We start from the raw sequence: 21339 nt of genomic DNA on the forward strand, positions 1-21339 counted from the left end.
ATTTTTAGCCCTGGGCTAGTTCATCTCGGGACCAACGGCTTTACTTCCCTTCCGAAGGAAGTCGTCACTGAAATTTTTAGTGACTATCTCGGGAATGGGATTCGATCCCAGGTCCTCGGCGTGAGAGGCGTGTGTTCTAACCACTACACCAGGTCCGTCCCCACCATAGCCTTGTGTGTTTGACATAACAGCAATGCTGTCACAATGTAAAATCCCATGTACAGTGGCGCTTTTGTTTTGATGCGGTGAGCACTGACAAAAACTACCTTCAATGATCCAAAGTCATTACGCAACTGAAACCAGCGCTGTAATGATTCATTACGCAACGCTTTATAATTACGCAACTGTTTTGAGTTGCGCAATAAATCATAACACAACAATTTTTCAGGAATTGTAATATAATGGTAAATGCATTCCGATATAATTTCTGATACCCTCAAGTTCTACGAAATTGCAAAAATTGTTGTACGTAACTCGTTGCAGAACTCGATTTTTAAAGCACTCGTCGTAATTGTAGGTTTCATAGCCGTGCGGTTAGGTTAGGTCACCAAGGCATTTAGTCGCATTGTGCTAAGAAGTGTGGGTTCGATTCCCGCCGCAGACCGAAAAACTTTTCGTGAGGAATGTTTTCCGACTGTGTCACTGGGCGTTGCATGCTAGTCCGTTGTCTAGTGTGGTGCTTCCTTCAAAGGGCTAATAGCCCACTGGAAGCATTGATGTGTAGTGTAATTTTTAATTATCCTACTCGGCAAGCTTCGTAGGATAAATTTACGATTCGTGCTATAAAAATCATCATTCTGCAACTTGTTCCGTAAACTACTATTTTGGGAATGCTGCCTAAATTCACTCATGATTTTTTATCAAGACTTCAAAACAACACAAAAATCATTGGAATCCTCATAGTTTTTTTTTTAATTTTCAAAAATTGCTTCAAGAAGTATTTTAGGAGCATATGAACAATACTTTAGAGTTTTCTTCAAGTGCTTGTTTGAGATAACATTGCCTCTCGCATTTCCTCTTGAATTCGTGCAGGAATGACGTCTGGAATTCATATTTATTAATTATTTTGTGATGAATTACTTCAATAATAGTCCTTTTTAACTCATTGCATAATTCATCCAGGTTTTTCTTCAATAATTTCTCAAGATATTCTTTAGAAATGGCACCTGAAAACTTTCTTGGGATTCTGCAACAAATAATTAAAAGATATTCCCAAAAATCAGTTTTCTTGCAATTCTCTCAGGAAAAAAATGACGAAATGCAACCTAGAACTTATATAAAATGTTGGTTTCAATACCTGATAAAATTCCTTCAAAAACAAACTTCAAGATTACTTCAGAAATTCCTTCTATTTTTCTTCTGGAATGTTGACAGAGTTGATGATATTATTTAAAGATTCCTATAGGAAACATCTCAAGAGATTTTCAAGGATTTCACTAATACAATCTTAAGCATTGTCCAAAAAATTCCTTCAGGGGTTTTTACATGCATTTCTTCTAGAATTCCACCAAAAATTACTTCAGTGATTCTTCCAGTTTATGACCTGTCCTAGAAAAATTCTCCCGGAACGCTATGTAGGCTTCCTCCTGGAATAATCGGAATGTTAAGTAAATTACCCTGATACGAAAAAATCGCAGTAGTCTTGGATGATTTTCACGAAATGACCAATTATTGCTGTCCAGCATTCTTGCAACATGTCCTGCCCATCGTATCCTTCCAGCTTTGGCCACCTTATGAATACTGGGTTCGCCGTAGAGTTGGGTCAGCTCGTGATTCATCCTTCGCACCACATACCGTTTTCCACACGACGTTCGAAGACTCCAAGTGCTTGCAGGTCCTCCTCGAGCATCTTTCCCTTTCCATGCCCCTAGAGGGCTACCGGCCTTATGAGCGTTTTGTACATGATACATTTGGTGCAGGTGTGAACCGTTTTTGATCGCAGCTTCTTGTGTAAGCCATAGCATGCCAGAGTTCCACTAATTATGCGCCTCCGTATTTCATGGCTAATGCTATTGTCAGCCGTCAGCAAGGATCCAAGGTAGACGAACTCGTCGACCTCCTCAAACGTATCCCCGTCTATCGTAACGCTGCTATCCTAGGTGAGCCCTGTCGCGCTCGGCCCTATCAACTAGCATGTACTTTTTGTTAGACGTATTCATCACTAGTCCGACTTTTGCTGCCTCGCGCTTCAGATGGTCTGCCACCTTTTCAAATGTTCGGCCAACAATGTCCACGTCATCCGCAAACAAATTGACTGGATCTTGTGAAAATCGTACCCCCGCTGTTAAGCTTGGCCCTCCGCATAATACCTTCTAGCGCAATATTGAACAACAATCACGAAAGTTCATTGAAACGAACTGAAATGTTCGCCTGAAACCTTCACACAATTTGGACACCTTCCAGCGTTGTTCTTATCAGCCAGTAAAACTGTTGTCGTCCATGATTTTCCATAGCTCTACGAAGTCAATACTATTGTATGCCGCCTTAAAATCGTCGAGAAGATGATGCGTTGCGACTTGGTATTCACAACATTTTCGGAGTATTTGCCGATACCATCCTTACCAGCAGGTTGATCTTTCTTGAGCTGATGAATGGCATCTTTAACCTCCCTCAAAGTGTGGGCTGGTTGGTTTTCATCACCCGCAGTACTGACGACGGCATTTCATCCGTTGTGCCGACTTTCATTGCCTGTGCTCTCAGCGCCATTCAAGTGTTCGTCGAAGCGCTGCCTCTACCTTCCGATCACCTCACGCTCGTCCGTCAAGATGCTCTCATCCTTATCCCTTCACATCTCGGCACGCGGCACGAAGCCATTGCGGGATGCGTTGAGCTTCTTATAGAATTTACGAGATTTTTGAGACCAGTACAGCTGCTCCATCTCCTCGCACTCTGTCTCCTCCAAGCGGGGTTTTTCTTCCAAAAGAGGCGGGTCTGTAGTTGCCGTTTCCGTCTATATCGTTTCACGCTCTGTTGGGTCCCTTGCTGCAGCATGACCGCCCGCGCCGCATTCTTCTCCTCCAGAATCTGCCTACATTCCTCTTCGAAGAAATCATTCCGTCGACTCCGTCCTACGTACACGACGTTGCTCTCTGCTTTCACTGTTCTCCATAAGTTCTCAAGAGGGACTTCACCCAGCTCAACCTCTTCCGGTAATGCAGCCTCGAGGTGCTACGCGTATGCAGTTGCAACATCCAACAAGCCGCTCTAGGTCATATCGGGGTGGCCGTCGGTACCGTACGTTGTTAAAGACGGGGAGTTTTGGGCGCAGTTTAATCATCACCAGATAGTGGTAGAGTCGATGTTAGCGCCACGATAGGTCCTGATGTAGATAATGTCGGAGAAGTGCCGTCCATCAATCAGAACGTTATCGATTTGTGATTCTGTCTGCTGTGGTGATCTCCAGGTGTGGAAGACTGTAATAGGTGCTAGGAATGGAGGCAACAAAATCAATTAGTCGTAAGCCATTTTCGTTCGTCAGCCGGTGGGAGCTGAACTTTCCAATAGTCGGTTCGAACTCCTCCTCCTGATCAACCTGAGCGTTCACATCTCCACATCTCACTGCTGGACTGCTGGAGGTATTGAACTATTATTGAAAAAAATCACTTTTATATGAAAATCCATCACGTATTATTTAGGTATTACAATACCTGATCTAATTATCAGCTTGGTATTTGTAGAATATGAAGAAGGTATTATTTAGGGTATTTTACCTCTAATGCAGAGTTCATTTATACCTCATTCAGGTTGTAAGTCTTGGAAATTATCTGGTATGGAATACCTCAATTTGGTATTCAGTAGTTATTTTCTTCTGAGGTACCCCTAAACGTTCGCATCATTTATCCCTTCCAACACACTTCCTGCAACGCTAGGATGCCGAATCCGAACTTCCAATCGCTAGTCCCTTCACGACGCTGTGGTACTCACCAAATGTCCCGGTTCGTATTCTCTCGTTCATTATTCGTTGCTTATGGCTGGCTTGCAGGGCCTGACACCAACCCTCTAGATTTTGGGAGGACTTCTTCTTCTTCTTGGCATTAACGTCCTTACTTGGACATAGCCTGCTCCTCAGCTTAATGTTCTTATGAGCACATCCACAGTTATTAACTGAGAGCTTTCTTTGCCAAAGTTGCCACTTTCGCATTCGTATCTCGTGTGGCAGGTACGATGATACTTTATGCCCAGGGAAGTCAAGGAAATTCCCATAACGAAAAGATCCTGGACCGACCGCGAATCGAACCCAGACACCTTCAGCATGGCTTTGCCTTGTAACCTTGGACTCTAACCACTCGGCTAAGGAAGGAGTTGGAGGACTATTTCCCCCAAATGTTCGGAGGGCCATAGTACACAGTTTAGCTTAAAGTCCTCCTCTGACACTCGGATGATGATCAGCCGCCCCTGATATGAGGAACAGACGCTGTTGTGAGCCGCCCTTAACATGGAGTACAGACGCTCCAGGTTTGCAGAAGCAAAAGCAACCCCCCCCCCCCTCTTCCCTGCCAGCATACGACTAAAGTTCTTACCGGTGTTGGTTACCCGATCTTCCCTAAGGTTGCTCGAACCCCGACCAGTACCGCGAGGAGGTAGAGATAGGAGTTGCTGGGCAGGAGACTAAGGACCGCGCAGAGGGGTCTATTTTATTCCTTTAGGTACGCGAGGTGCCAATGGTACGTCATGTCCAGCCATTTACCAGCCAGCTGTCCTTCACTGACTTTTTGCAAGTGACGGAAATGAATGGTCATCAAGAGTTAATCGCTGCAGGTTCTACAGAGCCTTGTTCCATGGGACCATCTAGACTAGACGATCAACTTAATTATTTATCATCATACTTCCACTATTTTCACCGATGTTGGTGTCTTGATCGTCTCAAAAGTCGAAAAAATATAGAGAGGACTCAATGGGCAGGAGTCTGAGAACCACTCAACGGGGTATATTGTAATCTTTACCAATGATACGCTAGGTCCGGCATTCACTAACCTCTTTTGAACGTTTTTTATATTTACTTCACTCTACAATAACAAAGTTGAGTTGAGTGATCTAATTCATTTCTTCACCACGGCTTAAGCCGTAAACTACGTTTACCCATATAATTAAACTAAGTTTAAGGCCTAAGCGGTGATGAAAAAATCGCTTATTTGAAAAAAAAAATGAATTGAGCATATTTGTATCTCACTATAAAAAACTAATTTAAGTAACGCTTGGGCAATAACGGCAAAGATAAGCATTTTATGAAAATTGACGTGCATTTCTATTATTTTGCACACAACTGTATGCCACCTTCACGCAAAACTGCCCATATCCAAAACCACGACAGACTTACAAAACTGCAAATATTGCTGTATTACATCTGTCATCTATTGGCACAACCATGGATGCATAATTGTCACCTTATGTTTGCTAAACCATAAGATTGATCTTTCCGTTTCAGGTTGTGTTATTGAAACATGTATAGTTGATCAAATGGTACGGTCAAAGGTATGCCACGCCACAACCAGTAGCCTTTTACAAACCGATATGAAAAGCAAACACACAAAAAACATGCACAATGATTTATGACTTCGTTCTTGTTGAACTCTCAGTCGATATCACCCCAAGCTAGCTATGAAGGTAGACACTCATTAAGCAGATACAACTTACCGCCAACAGTAGGAGCACTTCACGCGACACGATTTTGCTGCTGCAACTCGATCGACATCCATTGGATTCATTTGCACACAATCGACGCTACTGGTAGAGTCGATCGGCAGGCGCCCGGTGTCAATAATGTATTATCGGCATTGTGTCTCAGGTTGTAGCTCTCAATCATCGGGAGTTGTTTGCCACTGTGAATCAGAAATATTTTACCCGTCGACGTATAGTACAAATATACGCAGAAGCAATCAGTGATAATTTGGTTCAATTACGCCTACGCAAGTCTCGCACAATGTTTTCAGTGAACAAGGAGCAACCTCGTGGGCCGAATATTTAAGATACATCTTGAAGCTTATTGGATAATTTGTTTATGAGAACATTTATTGCTCTGGAAACTGGGTCAAGATCAATCAGTTCATTTGAGTACGTTTACCGTATCCTTGATTATTATCTGGATCATTGTTAATTTTTAAACCGATGCTATTTTGAAAGTTTGTACTGGTTCCAGAAGCAGCCGCCGCCATGTTCCATGTTGAACCTCGGGCAGTCGAAGACAACATGTTCCGGCGTTTCATCTCTCTCATTCCAAATGATACAGAACGGTGACAGCGCGTGGCCGAATCGATGCAAATACTGTTTGAAGCAACCGTGATTTGACTGGAACTTTGTCAAGTTCACTTCGCCATGCTCCCTGTTTACCCAAGTTGACACATCCGGGATAAGTCTGTGCATCCACCTACCTTCTTCACTCGATGTCTTCTCCCAGGGTGATGGCCGGAACGTGCTGTCCCGAGTGCGTTTGGTTTTCAGTGCTCAGTTTTTGGGACATTTCTTAAATTTTTCATTTGAAAATGCATATGTTGCTAGTTTTATATTTTTAAAACAAGCACTGGTACCAACCGTTCGTGACTATATACTGCATTTTAGTTTTCAAAAGATTTAAGTATATATAACTAAACGTTTTAAGGCGAAGTAGGCCGTCATTGAAATGTGTACGTGTCGTTGATGATTGTTCCTAATTCATCTCACGATTTCGAATCAAAGAAAATCAGTTTGTTTTGCACTGACACAACTGAAATAGTATCAGCATACTTTATGTATGTTAGCGCGTACAGTGATACTTTTTCAAGTCAACATAAACTATCAAGACTGAGTTTTATCACTTTGTAATGCAAGCTGAAAAGTTATCATTTGTTGCCAAAACGAATGACGGGCTACTTAGCCTTAAGTTATTTTTTGATTTAACTGATATGGGGTAACATTGATAACCCATGTAAACAATGTTCGGTAATATTGAAAGTGTTATTACTTACTTAAATCATGGACCCTGAAGCCATCATATACTTTTTTAGTTATTTGAAAAAAAAAACACTTCTAACCACATAATACGCATAAAGGTAGGCTATGTCCTAAGAAAATTTTGCATTCTTAACAGTAGTTCGTTAATGTAGCTTAATTGAAGAATACACTAGTTAGAAGACGTCTCCTACTGGTTCTCGGGCCACGAGCGTTCGGCATGATCCTTGTAAGTGCGTTGGTCGCCTTTGCCGCCTTCTCACATGCATAGTGGACGTGGCTGTTGAAATATAGCCGATCATCGATCATCACGCCCAGGTGTCTGCGCGACCGCTGTGATACTATGACATGTCCCCCGACGATGATCTCAACGTATTGAACCGCTTAGCGATTGCTGACTAGTAGCACCTCCGTTTTGTGGTGGGCTATCTTCATCTTGACTCCATTCATCCAGTTCTCGACCGTGCCCATTGCCTCCGTGAATAGCACTTTCACTCCCTCCAGCGTTTCGCCTATTACTGTTAGAATGACACCCATGGGTAACTCCAGTGATAGGACACCATCGTACTTTCCATTCCATAGCGTTGAACCCAGTATGGACCCTTGCGGAACTCCCACCGTTACTCTTAAATCCTTTCGGCCGGCGTCGGTTGCATACACCAACACCCGATTCCCGAAGTAGCTCTGCAGAATCCGGCACAGACAGTCAGGAACCCGCATTCTATGCAGAGCTGTGGTGATAGCCTTCCAACTGACGCTATTGAACGCGTTCTTAACGTCAATCGTAACTACGGCAATTGCCTTCGGAGGACCATCCGAATTGCGTCTACCGTCGACTTTCCCTTCTGAAATCCGAACTGCCTTTCTGATAGTCCGTGCTCGCTCTCCGTACATTTAGTCACACTTTCTAGGATGACCCGTTCCAAGAGTTTGCCCAGTCTATCCAGCAAGTATATAGGCCTGTATGATGATGGATCACCGAGTGGTTTTCCTGGTTTCGGTAGCTTCTAGTTCCACAGTCGGTATTACATCCGGTCCGGGGGCTTTCTCGCCTGCAATGCTTTCGCCGCTGCTACAAGCTCGTCACCTGACGATCTTCGGCGTTTGCTCAGATCATGCGTTGGGAAAAGACCCTCGACAATAACTCTCAGCTTTTCAGCACACGTTTCAACCGGCATTGATGGACCCTTGACTTTCGCCATGACCATCGTTAAGCGTCCCCCAGGGGTTGGCGTCAGTTGCTCGGCAGTCGGCACAGCTCACGAGATCCTCCTCCGTCTCCAGATCGCGCTTGTGGCAGCACTGGTTTCACACACTGAACATCAGATATTTCAAACAAAAAAGCTGAATGACCAGTATTTTCTGTGCTTTACAATTCAAGCCCAGTGAACAAGTACCGAACTCTTAAAACCAAGTTGAGTGTGTGAGTCGCTATTTTATTATGATTATTTAGACAGTAGCAAGTCTAAGTGAATCATTTAGGTATTTCGTTTTTATTCTCATCATGTGATTTGTTTCCACTTGGGACAAAAAGACCTCGTACAAACGATCAGTGTTGTTGTCATAAGTGGAAATGTTGTGCCTCTTCTCTGCAAGATGCTTGAGAAGTGGTTCCCGATCGCAAAGGTTAAGATACAACGAAGCCAAATATCGAAGTTTCCAAAACACAAATCCAGAAACAACCTATTGTGCTGAAAATTGAAACCACTCGCTGGTGGTGACCAATTAATCAATTTTTCAGCCCGAATGGTTATTTGTTTCTCTAGATTTGTGTTCCATAAAATGCGAGGTTTGGCTTCGAATCATATTTACCTTAAGGGTGTCCAGCAAATACAGCAAATCTGTAGGGACACTTTAAATGTTCCAACTAAAGTTCAAGATCTCCTGTTTAAATACTAATTCGGAACAACTGACCTTGATTGGTGGTACCCTTTGTTTCCTCACTCAAATTGAAGAGCTGTTTTGAATTGTTGGTTGGAATATTTGTCTAAAACTTCGAACTGTAGGCTGCGAGTGCTACAATAATATGTTCATCCAAGCAGAAGACATTCTTGCTTCCTCTTTCAACTGCTGACCTGGCTGCTGGTAAGACGTGATATGCCATCAACTGGGTGATTCCTTTTCGGTGGTCATCGGCTGTACACAATGGTGTTCGTGTATCACGAGTTTTCTTCAGAACGGTTCAACGGATTTGTTTGTTTGGCAAGGGGTTGTGAAAATCACCGGGAAAGTAAACCGAGTGAGTCTAAAGCTGGTACCTTTAATAATCCCATCCCATACAGGAGTCTTCATAGCAATATAAAACGGCCTACTAGGTGGCAATACCGCGTTTGTCGGATCAACTAGCTAACAATGGACCTATGCACGGGTTCACTATTTGACGTTTTAGCGGTGCCGTGTTATTTAGGTGACCATGGAAACTAGTGAATTCGGCACCGCTCAAACGTCAAATTAGTGAACTCGTGCATCGGTCCATAGAGGTATTCACTTAAAGTTGCGTAAAACTTAATCTGCGTATTCATAGCAATGAAACATTTCATACGAAATATTCCCTTGAAGCACGAAGAAATGTCACTTGAGTTTTTTTCGTCGTGGATACCTTTGTTTTTTTATAATGCTGGAGTAAATATATCGAATTCGATTGCAAAATTTATGTATTATTCTACCCAACATCTTTTAAAGCAATGGATGAGATTCAACTGAATAGGAGCCGGTAAAATCCTTAGCCAAATTCGAAATGGAGTTGCAATAATGTGTGATGTTTTGTACTTATTATTGCTGACAACCCAACTAATATGTTGGTGAATGATTGCTGTTCCTATTCTCATTTATTATGGCCTTGAAGCGTTTTGAAGACATTTTATGTATGGCACGGCTTCCAATTTCTAAAGCATCCCGAAAGATACCCATCTACGGGTCTTCTGATCGAATTTGTCCTGGAACCTCAATTAATCTTCCTCGATTTCAACAAATCTCTAATATATGTTTTGATTCACCAGCGTCCAGAATGGAGAATAACAGTTTTTGCATCTGCTTTCACACAGTCTTTTCAGTAGTAATTATTTCATGGGACTCAAGCTTGTGTCATTCTGGGAGTCTTAATTTAGCCTGCAGCATCTTCCCACTGTAATGAAAATAAGTAATGTGGAACTTAGATTGTAAAACAATCGAATTTCATTGAAAAGGCGAGAATATCGGAAAATATATTCATTATTGTTTTGTTGTCATTTGTTATAATCTCCAAGGCGTTCTTGGATGATGTTTTTGGACAATCTGAAATGTTTCAATCGCGGCTTGTGCGATGTCATGAAATATTTAAGATTACCAATTTTACACGGTTTACGGCGGGAATCACGCTGTTATGTGAATACCCCTAATATTATTCACTTGACCCTTGGACAAATGCGCACATTCTGGAGAACGCAGTTTTTCCATTACAGTCGCCTCTCCACATCTCGATATCGAAGGGACCAGCGAGATAGGGAGAGATCAAGACAAAGAACAAATTTTTGATGAATACTAGATTGAAAAACACGCCGTTTCCAAGAAATTAATACACAAACAGACGTCATTTTGCGCTCCTAATTTGTTTTGAATCCCAAAACTTTGGTCTAGTAACCTTCGATATTAGTCATATCGACATACGGAGAGAAAATTGAGAGCGAAAAATAAACAGAAACACATCGAGATATGGAGATATCGAGATATGGAGATATCGAGATAAGGAGGATATCGAGATACGGAGAGTGAAAATGTATGCAGACTGAAAAGACTTATGAAATTATCGACATATGCAGAGATATCGAGATGTGGAGAGTCGACTGTATTTACACGTTTAGCGACACTTGACATCGCAGTAGGCAGCGCGCTAACGGAAGTATTGAAAATGTATCTGTCACGTTTTTGCGTCTCCGCGAAATATTAGATTTGACAACTACCGGAAAAGCTAAACATTACATATATTTTGCAATTGGATTAGATGGACAAATTTATGTGAAGTTTGCGAAAAAGTTCCACGTCTTCTCGGTGAGAATCGAACTCACGACTCCCTGTTCTCTAGATAGGGCGTGTTACCCCTACGCCACGAGAGGATTCATAGACGCAGAAGTTAACCTGAATTCGATTTCAGCTCAATAATCACGTGGTCCTTTTTCGCAAAGCGCACCTCTTTCGGAAGAATTAGATGGCCATCCAAACACAACGCTTTCTATTTATATCCAACGCCTAGCCCGAGAGCGCATTAGGGACGATTCAAATATGACGTCCATCGTTTTTCGGGATCTCTAGACCCCCCTCCCCCCACTGTCACGCTTTTTGCAATACCTAATACTTGCAATGTCACACTTTCATAGAGACCCCCTCCCCCCTCCCCCCAATGATGGACGTCATTTTTGGATGACCCCTTATTTATTAATTACCACACCACACTCATCAACGACGTGCTGGCTGAGATTTCTTCTTCGGAAAATCTTAAAATAACGGTGCCAGTACCTGTCAAAGTTGAAAGATACTGGCACCATTGTTTTAAAGTTTTGTTAAAGAGCGAAGGAGAGAGCATTTTGCCGTGAAATGCCTAAATGCGGGCTTCCAATAGGTCGCGACGTTCTCAAAAGACCGATTACGGAACATGAGTCCGTTGTTCAATAAATACTTGATTTAAATTAATTATGATTCGTGGTTTACGACTAACCAGCCGAGTGGAAGTTTGACAACTACCGAAAAACTAAACATAACATATATTTTACAATTGCATTAAATGGACAAATTAATGTAAAGTTTTCAAAAAAGTTACACGTCTTCTCGGTGAGAAACGAACTCACGACTCCCTGTTCTCTAGATAGGGCGCGTTACTCCTACGCCACGAGAGGACTCATGGACGCAGAAGTTAACCTGAATTCGATTTCAGATCAATATTCATGTGGTCCTTTTTCGCAAAGCGCACCTCTTTCGGAAGAATTAGATGCCCGTCAAAACACAACGCTTTCTATTTACAGTTAACTCTCCACAACTCGATATTCTATAACTCGATGGATTTTTCGGTCCTTTCACATTCCCATACATCGCGCTCTCCATAAGTCGATATTGCGGAGAAATTTAAAAATTTGGATTGCTTCGCGGAAATAACGCGCAGCGAGCAATCCCCGCAAAGAGCAAATAAACCACAGTAAGCATTGCAGTTCTCAAATGATTCAATTCGTTGACATTACTGATTTGCAACATAACTAAAGTTGAAATGCAGCACATTTTCTTCGGTCAATGTATTTTCATTACGGCACACTGATCGTAATTACAACTACCCATAACGGCTAGCCATTGCTTTAATCCATGCATGTATCTCGAAATTCTTAAGCAACGGGCCCCCACTTAGGCCTCTACCCATGTGGTTCAAAACAATCATCCCTAAAACACCTGTAATGTATATATAAGACGATCCAGAAAACTTCTTGTAGCTGGTGGGATTAGAACTAGTCCGTGGCTCCCATTTTTAAAAAGTGTGTGCTAGCTGGCATCCACATTATTATTGTCATAAAGCGTTGGGAACAAAAGCCAAAATGCAACACGCTACAAGTATGTAATAAGTAGTTTTTTTTCAGTTTCCAGATGCTACATGTCTCCATTATGTTTTCCAGCTATGTGACACTCCCCACTTTTAGGAAATGCAAAAAAAAATACGATTCAGGCTGAAGTTTTTAGTTTTTTTTCGCTCATGACATTATGACAACAGATTCATCATAAACAAGTAGCACGTTCTTTAATCAGTGGTGACTATGATGATTTTGATGGATAATTAGGCGATCAATAATTCGGGATTTTCCCGGAATCAAAATTTTTCTTGCAACACATAATATTTCTATAACTCAATATCTCCACTATTCGATGTCACGTGAGAGGTAAATTTCTCTCCATAACTCTATATCTATTTTAAAATCATTCTTATTTGTGGAAACATTATCTAATTCTTGTTTGGAGGTGTATAAATACTTGCCAGTTGAGATAAAAGTTTAAAAACATAAACATAAATAAAAATATTGTCAGTAAAAATAACTTGATTTTCCGAGCATTTCGATAAAGTTTTCAAATGATAGTTTGTAAAATACTATCAACAGAATAATATTTCTTTCTTACAGAAGTGATCATATATGTATCAGAAATACAGGAATTTGTTCCTTCGATTTTGTGATTTTTTGTGTCGGTATATTCCATAACTCGATAATTCTATAAGTCGATGGTCCCTTGAATATCGATTTATAAAGCGTTGACTGTATATCCAATTCCTAGCCCGATAGCGCATTATTTTTTAGATATCGACCATGCACGAGTTCACTAATTTGACGTTTGAGCGGTGCCGAATTCACTGGTTTCTATGGTCACATAAACAACACGGCACCGCTCAAACGTCAGATAGTGAACTCGTGCATAGGTCCATTGGACCATTGAAATACCAAGGGGGTGGTCTTCTCTATGCAGTGTGCCTTGCGCAGCAATGGCACATTTCGGCGCACTGACTGGCACACTTTACCAAAGTGTGGGTTGCACGCTGTGAACTAGACTATCGAAATGCATACATTTTGCCTTAAATATGAAAGGTGGAGTGGTTATTGTAATACAAACGCTTTATGTATCGTTCTAGCATCAACTCACATTAAGGCGTCGATATGCGCGTGGTTTACGCACGGGCCTATCGCAAGGTCCTTAGTTCGTTTCCAGGTCGCCGCGAAAATATTTTTTGTTTTAAAATTTTGGTTTCATAAGGCAAAGGCCTTCCTTAGCCGAGTGGTTAGAGTCCGCGGCTACAAAGCAAAGCCATGCTAAAGGTGTCTGGGTTCAATTCCCGGTCGGTCCAGGATCTTTTCGTAATGGAAATTTCCTTGACTTTCCTGGGCATAGAGTATAATCGTACCTGCCACACGATATACGAATACGAAAATGGCAACGAAAGCTCTCAGTTAATAACTGTGGAAATGCTCATAAGAACACTAAGCTGAGAAGCAGGCTCTGCCCCAGTGAGGACATTAATGCCAAGAAGAAGAAGAAGGCAAAGCTATGAATTTCAACCCAATTTAATGTGGCGAATTTTCATAAGTGGTTCCTGTGTATTTCGACAATATAAATATTATTGACAATTCGAGTGACAATTAGAAGTTCGGCAGTCAAAACTTCGGCGAAGTTCGGCGTCGACATTCTAATTTGGTGCTTCGCCGACGCATAAGGATTGCCTTTGCCGGCGTAGCACTTCAGTAGAATCCGACGCTGAACTTCGGCGAACTTTCGGTGATATTTCATTTCTCTTATGAACTTCGGTCTAAAGTTAATCTGAATTGACAATAGAAGGCTAGAGGCGCTGTTTGGCCCATACAATGACTGTGATGGTGATGAATCAATCACAGTAGCCTTGATTTTCCATTGGCTCGATCTAACGGTACTCAAAGTGTCAAATCAATTGTTTTAAGGTATGTGTTGACCTGAGCCGTGTTGACGTGGAAAGAGAAATAAAATAAGCTCAATCTAAGCCTAATACAAACAACAATTTTATTCTATGCCATTCCATCCCCATTACACCCTTCAAGAAAAAGTGGAATTGTATGGAACATAAAAAACAACGTTTATTTCCTTCTTCTGCGAGAAAGTTATTTTTCTTACTTTTTTTACCATTTTTTTTCGAAGAAAATCTCCGATAACTCTGTAACCATAAAAGATAGAACAGTAGGGTAAAAGCACCGGTTTTGGCCAGCCTAAGAGAAAATGTCAATAAAAATTAAATGGGTAGCCGTTTTTACATTACAAATATGTCAAATGCAAGCTTTCAATCCATATTATGTGTGTAAAATATCAAAACTGAGCTAAAACCATTTTTTCGCTTTGAAAATCCTGTTGGTCTATATAGGCCGACGGAACCAGTTTCGGCCAGAGTTTTAACTTCGGTTCCTAAATTGGCCAATCGCATTGATTTCTCATGAGAGTGGCCAAATTAGGAGTGTCCTGGCCAAATTAGGTGTATGAGAGTTAAAATTATAAGGAAAATTGATTGTTTTTCTTATGTTTTGAATCAATTTGGACAAGTAAATGAATGTAGCTCTGTCATATGAATGTGATCTACTGAACACAAAAGGTTTTATGCTGATTGGCTATGTAAAACGGTGTATAACCCACTATGGCTACAACTGGCGTATGGCCAAAACCGGTGCTTCTACCCTAGTTCTTCGGCAAAAAGTTGCGCAATCAAAAGTTCTAAAAGTGCTCGGAACAATTTTTTGCGAGAAATTATCGTATAAAAAATTATTAAGAAAAAACTGATTTTTCAGTGCCACCCCAACTTTTTTGTGAAAAAAATTGAAGCTCGCGAACCAAAGTGATAGAAATTTGGGTTTTTCGGCAAAGTTGCTCCAAATCAGTTGTCTCAAAACATTGTAGAACAATGCATAGGCCTAAATGAGTCAGCAAAAAAGTTTATATTCTGATCTCGTAAACCATGCGGGCCACCCTAATTTCACAATACTGAAAAAAATGTCTGAAAAATATGGAAAAACTTTGCAAAAGACACCATATATCTAAAATTGACGGTTTAGGCGCATTCATTTTTGTCTTCCTAGATATGGCTTTGGGACCAATGTGCAACGCTATGCTAACTTACACGTCTATCGACAGTTTTAAATCCCAGTTGTTGGAAGGAACTTGTGAATTCAAAGATTCACTCTTCCTGTTGTTCGTGCTAGCAGCCATAATCAGTGAATATTCGAAAGTGACCTTCTATACGATTTTTTTTCGCAAGACGGTATCCAAGTTAGCTACTACAAACGGGCCCAAAGAAAAATCGAAGGCACGGGTCCAAGCAAGAATCGAAAAGGGATCACTAGGTATGAAAAGTAGCTCAGAAAAGTAATTTTTATACCACTGTTTAATTGCTTTAGGTAGTTTCAAAATTTCAATCAACAGAAAGAATTTTTGTACGCACAGGACGAGAATACGATGCGCATTTAACAACTGAGAATATTGCTTTCTTTATTTCCAAAGAAACGATTGGGTCTGAATGAACGAGAAGGTCAAATTTATTACCCGTTCCGAGTTGAGTGATTTATCTTACAATCCATCCATTTCTATTCTGCTAAGCCATCTGGCTCGAACGAGGTTTTCCTTGCTACTACATAGTGATCTGCATAATTTTCAATAAATTATGTAATTTAATAAACGCTTAGAAGTGCAAATTAAAAATTCTACCGTGTGCGTTCCTATGACCAGGGTGCGTGATGGTGCATTTGGATACGAGTCAATGTGGGACTGTCCATAAAATACGTGGTCATCCATGTGGGAAGGGGGGTTCTGACCAAAGACCATGATCCTTACAAATAGTCTTTTGTGTGAACAAAAGACCACGAAGCGGGAGGGGGTGGTCCTAAAATACAAAATGATCGCGTGGTTTATGGACAGCCCTGTACAGTACGCACAGCAATCAGACCAATGGCTGCCGATAAAACTGCAGCTGCTGATCTTGGCGATCTCGTCACTCTAGGTTCGCGATTTGGTACTAGGTGCAGCACCGGACGGTCGGCAATCAGCCTTTTAACATGATTTGTTAGCTAGGGTGGAGAAAGAGCGAACATGGTTGACACAGAAAACTTGGCTAATTTTTGCGAACATGCTAAAACGCCATCGTGTGGAATGTGGCTCCATTCTGCTTATGGAAATTGGTGCCGACAAACAGAAAAATGGATATGAACTTTAGATACACTGTGCCTATGGTCTCATAGACAACGTACCTAATCGTATAATGGCGATTTTCAGCACATTTTCGTGAATCAAAATCATATATTTGTGAATTTCATCATCGCAGGTGTCTCGGTATAAGAATTATTCATAATAAAGATTCAAGTGAAGCAGCAAAGGGCGTCGACAATAGTGGTCAACATTCCCGAATTTACTGAATTTAAGTAGAATACCTTTAACTCAATTCCAATCGTAAGGCAAGGTCATCTGTCCTAATAAGGACGATTTTAAGGTTTGTCCATAATGACCCCACACCGTCATTGATGAAACTACGGGAATGTTTCCCTAATAATTAATTATAACTTTTGAGCAGCCATTCTTCTGTACCCAATAGCTATGACCTCTATATCTCTTTGGGGTACAGTTTAAATAGCTAGTTAGGGCAAACATTCTAAAGACACGCAATTTTGCATCGATCACTTGTCACACACAGACCATGATTTTGCCGTATCAATTTATTTAAATAAATTAATTGGAACTTGCATCATTCAACTGGTTGCCAATGGAGGTGAAAACGTCATAAAAGGTAAATTATGTAAATTAAGCCTTTTTACAGAGGCCAAGAACCGCAGCGGCCGGCGTTCAGACTGTGGAACCAAAAGACGTTTGTTCGCACGGCTTCGGCTGACGACGCTATGTTTTACGGCATTTTAAACACCAACTCTACAACTTCATTAAGCAGTTGGCGAAAATGCGCTTCCACGGAGCTCGTTTGTACGCATTTTTTAAGGTTAGGACGGGAGCACGTTTCGACTCACGAGATCGGCATGCAACTTCCCATATCGGACGGAATGCCATGCAGGGTTGATTTGCCGCTGGACATCGTTATTCCTTTCAAATTCTTGCTCCAACTTGATTCGGAAGTGATATTTTAAAATTGCTCGGTAAAATATTAAAGGTCGAACGAGCAAGCACGTAGCACATTCCAATTCGATTTCCTGTTTCGAAAAATAGCTGAGGCTTATAAAATCCACATTTAAGTATTTTTCATTAAGATTCTCATAACATGTAGATAGACCTGAATAACCGTCGCGGTTAACTCACAACTATCCCGCAAATACAACAAACGTCAACAAAATTCATCTTTTGTAAAAATTTGATACTTCCGGTTGCAGACCGGAAAGCCTGCGGACAAAAGTCAATGCGAAACTAGAAAATGATTTGCGACGTAGACGCATAACGTATTAAACACAAAGACGCGAATATTATCGAAGGGCGAACACAAAATTATTGCGACACCGAAAATGTCATGCCAATTTTCTCATAATGTTTAGAATCAAACCAAAATTTTAGGGTAGTTTTATACATATATTTACTTCAAAAACCAAAAGAAAAGTTATTTTCGCTTGATGCCCTCCATCAAAGTCTTTACAGTGTCATCCGGTAACAGTTTTGACGTAGGACTACGTCTTTGTTTTCTATATTGGGGTGCACTTTAAAAGTATGGAAAATGAGACATGTAACGAAATTAGGGGAGATTTTGAACGTTAATAACTCAGTTGTTCATGAACCAATTATTATGATTTTAGTATCATTCGATCAAAAATGTATCTACGCATCGATAGTAATACTTCCGATTAGTGAATTTTGTTGTTAAACTATTGAAACTTTGATAAATGTTGACCGATTTCTTATCCAACCAATCCCGTTCGAGCATTTTTCGACGGTATCGCTTCCCACTATAAAAGCAAACGGGTCCCTGCTTCTTCCCTCAGTCTTCTTTTTGCGGTCGGACTGTGAACACGGTCGGGCGAGTCATTCTCGCTTTGCGTTTGCACCCGCGTCACAGTCCAATTTGTGTCGTCGGAAGAGGAAGACGCAAGATTGATTTGCGGCGGCGATGACGATGGCTTGGGTGCTGCTCCGAGCAGCGAACTATTGCCGCTCGGAGAAGCGACCAAGCCGTCGTCATCGCCGCCGCAAATTTATCCGCGCTCCCAGATTTCGACTCGTGATAAATTCAGCATCGGTGGTCAAGAAGGAAGCCCTTTAGGAACCAGATACCAGAAGCCTCCAGAGTTGCTGATCCGAGGAGCTGCTGCTAATCAAGCGTCGGACTTGTGAAATCGCGGAAGATTTCACGACTGAGCATCGTTTCCAGATTTCGACTTGAGCCCGGGGATCTACTACCCGTTGCTGTTGTGCGCCATCCACGTCACGAAACATTCAGCTGGTTCGTCGTATAAGCAAATAACTTGCCCAATTTATACATTTGCGTTGAGGATTTCCCGTTTGACCATGGCAATCAACTGATAACATCCCGCAGTGCTATTTATCTGTGACCGCATCGAGGCTAAGAATGCCATCGGCCCTTTTCAGATTGATGTGTGGAAAAGAGTTGAAAGAATTATATTTCCGACCTTATTACATCTTATATTCCTCAATCAATCTTACATCACAGACAAACAGACGTCACACTCTCATCATTGTCCATCGACCACCTTTTTAACGGTCAATTAAAATATGTTGTAGTTGGTCAACCACCAACCGCAGCGCTCGCATCGTTTTTGTTCGCGTTTGACGTTTACACACTACCGCCATCTGTTGGTCCATCGGCCAAACACAACGATTTTAGCATTGGGCGTACATGTTTTCTCGACTATGATTTTGATCACGATTTGTTCTAAGTGTTACGTCTGTTTCTCTGTGCTTACATATTCACACAAAAATTCATTTATCATGAATAATTGATGACACTACAATTTGAGACTGAATTCGCGGACGCTGCTGCAGTGCCGTCGGGGTGAGTGCTTAACATTTCAAAACGATTGTAAAATAGAGTGGCATTTCCAACAGCGTCTTCGATTTTGCATATTTTATGGGAACACTTCGATTACGAAAATTATCACATGTAACAAAATTTCGACATATTTAGTATGCTTTTGAAAATAAATTCTCATTGAACAATTTTCATCATTTTGGCACCCATGGGTCAGAAATTCATACAAAAGAAAACTATTGTTGATTGATTTTCAAGTAATTCTAAGCTTAACTCATTATTGGCACATGCCCATTTCTCAGATTGGTCGACTAGCAAGAGAAGAGCACGAAAGGGAGTAGTATCATCTGCTAATCTAAGGGTTTAAAGATGCTTCCTTCGCCAGATTCGGTTTCATTCCATTTCGCTTTCGAGCTGGTAAGAGCTCCTCCGAACCTGCTTAACGAGGAGCCAAAAGCCTGCTGGTTTGTGAGATCGCTCAAGATTTCTAGATTGACCTGCGTTCCAGTTTTGGGCTTGTGATAAACTCATCATCGGTGGTGCAGTCAAGAATCAAGTCCGTCAGGCACCATTACCACTATTATTAGGCAAATCGAGCGTCCGGCTTGTGGAATCACTCAAGATTTCAAAATTGAACGACATTTCAAGATTTCGACTTCAGCCGTATGATTTACTACCTGTTGCTGATGTGAGCCATCCCTACCACGAAACATTTAGCTGTTTCGTCGTATAAGCAGAGAACTTATTTAAATTTATACACTTGCGTTCAAAATTCTTCGTTTAACCATGGCAATCAACTGATAACATCCTGTAGTGTTATGCATCTTTGACAGCATCGAAGCCAACAAAGTCTTTGGCCCTTTTCAGGGCCGCCAAATGTGCGTAAAAGAGTTAACAGAGTAATATTTCCGACTTTATTTATCACATTGCCAAGCAATCCATAATATTTCTCTCAAACCATAAGAACAACAAAGTGATGACTGAGCTTTCATTACAATCCTCGAATAACTCCCTATAGACACATTGCTGTTAAATATTCTTTATTTAGTTCAGCATGGTAAACAACCCTCAATCACTACTGTTCTTTCCAATGCTATAATATATTTCATAGGAGGTTATTAATATAATTTCAAAATGATCATACAACCTGAAGTGGAATTTCACATTTTCATAGATAAATATGATGAATGATTGACCAAATTGTTATGTTTATACAAAATGAACTCACGTTCTTCGGATAAAGATAATGTATATTTGGGACATGTTTCAACGTACACTTGGCTGCAAATCGTTATATGCATATATATTTACGAAAGTTTCGAGCACTGAAAACAGTATGAAGTCAAAGCGAGCAACAAGAACGACATCAAAATCAGACATAAACCATCGTGGTCCTACGTCACCAGTTCGTACAACCCCATAATTTAGAGATCATTATCTGCGATGTTATTGATATCGGGAAAAATTTAGCAATAGTTCGCTGCTCGGAGCAGCACCCAAGCCATCGTCATCGCCGCCGCAAATCAATCTTGCGTCTTCCTCTTCCGACGACACAAATTGGACTGTGACGCCGGTGCAATCGCAAAGCGAGAATGACTCGCCCGACCGTGTTCACAGTCTGACCGCAAAAAGAAGACTGAGGGAAGAAGCTGTTGTTGTTGTTGTTTGAGAGGGACTTTAACCCGGGAAGAAGCAGGGACCCGTTTGCTTTTATAGTGGGAAGCGATACCGTCGAAAAATGCTCGAACGGGATTGGTTGGATAAGAAATCGGCCAACATTTATCAAAGTTTCAATAGTTTAACAACAAAATTCACTAATCGGAAGTATTACTATCGATGCGTGGATACATTTTTGATCGAATGATACTAAAATCATAATAATTGGTTCATGAACAACTGAGTTATTAACGTTCAAAATCTCCCCTAATTTCGTT

This window comes from Aedes aegypti, chromosome 2, assembly GCF_002204515.2.
Source record: "Aedes aegypti strain LVP_AGWG chromosome 2, AaegL5.0 Primary Assembly, whole genome shotgun sequence".
NCBI classification, from domain to species: domain Eukaryota; kingdom Metazoa; phylum Arthropoda; class Insecta; order Diptera; family Culicidae; genus Aedes; species Aedes aegypti.